Source organism: Silene latifolia, chromosome Y (genome assembly GCF_048544455.1).
Source record: "Silene latifolia isolate original U9 population chromosome Y, ASM4854445v1, whole genome shotgun sequence".
In the NCBI taxonomy this organism is placed as follows: Eukaryota; Viridiplantae; Streptophyta; class Magnoliopsida; order Caryophyllales; family Caryophyllaceae; genus Silene; species Silene latifolia.
The window spans coordinates 46,931,754-46,932,848 of NC_133538.1; the positions used below are offsets into that span (position 1 = coordinate 46,931,754).

At 39.7% G+C, this 1,095-nt stretch overlaps 1 non-coding gene across 1 annotated transcript; it reads left to right on the forward strand.

The window, feature by feature from the left end:
- Positions 1 to 745: 745 nt before the first annotated feature.
- Positions 746 to 852, forward strand: LOC141635165 (small nucleolar RNA R71). The gene has a single exon (XR_012539869.1). It is a non-coding gene; the product is annotated as a small nucleolar RNA R71 (small nucleolar RNA).
- Positions 853 to 1,095: the final 243 nt, after the last annotated feature.

The following is a 1,095-nucleotide window of genomic DNA, read 5'->3' on the forward strand; positions in this document are numbered from 1 at the left end:
AGCTAGTATGTTATTAATGGTGATGTATTTTGCTTGTCTATCCTTTTGCATTTGAGTGAAAAACTCTTGTTGGTTCTTTTGCATTTGGAGGACCGCTTTTTGAACATCAAAACCTTGGTCATTTGTTTTATTGTATGGAGTTTGATTTTGATAACCTTGGTTTTGGTTGTAAAAGGGTCTTTGATTTTGGCTTCTCGTTGGAGGTGGGGTGTATGTTGTTTGAGGGTTTGAACATTTTGGCTCTTGTATGAAAGGTTGGGATGGAATTTGGTGTTTTCATTGTAATAATTGGAATAAGGGGTACCACTCTTGTATGCTTGGAAAGCATTCACTTGTTCACTTGTTCCCCTACATTCACTTTGGTCATGTCCCAAAGTTCCACAACTCTTACATATTCCACTTGGAATTGATGAAGATGCCACCATGGCATTAACATGTTGCTTAGGTGATTTGGAGGCTTCTTCAAGTTTAGCCATAGCCTTCTCAAACTTCAAGTTGATGGTATCAATATGAGTACTAAGTTGAGCACTCAATTGAGTAATAGAGTCCACTTCATGCTTTCCTACTCTAGTAGCCTTCCGAGGTCTACTATATTGTGAGTTATGGATCGCCATTTCCTCAATCTTGTTCCATGTTTTATTATCGTCAATTTCGGTGAACATACCATTTGATCCCATGTTTAGAATGTTTCGGGAGTCTTCATAAAGACCATTCCAAAATTGTTGTACCAAAGAACCACTCGCTGAGTCCGTGATGAGGACATGAGCGACAAGTTCCTTTGAATCGCTCCCAAGCTTCATACAAAGATTCTTCGTCCCTTTGTTTGAATCCCGTGATTTGGGCTCTTAGCATGTTAGTATTTTCCGGAGGGTAGAATTTCTTGTAGAAAGCAAGTGCCAATTTCTTTCAAGAGTCAATACCAAGAGTAGCCTTATCAAGGCTATTTACCCATTGCTTCGCGGTACCAATCAAAGAAAAAGGAAATAAGACCCATCGAATTTGGTCTTGAGTCACTCCGGTTTGAGAAATCGCATCACAATAGGCACAAAAAGTCTCCATGTGAGAATGAGGGTCTTCACTATGCATCCCCCCAAA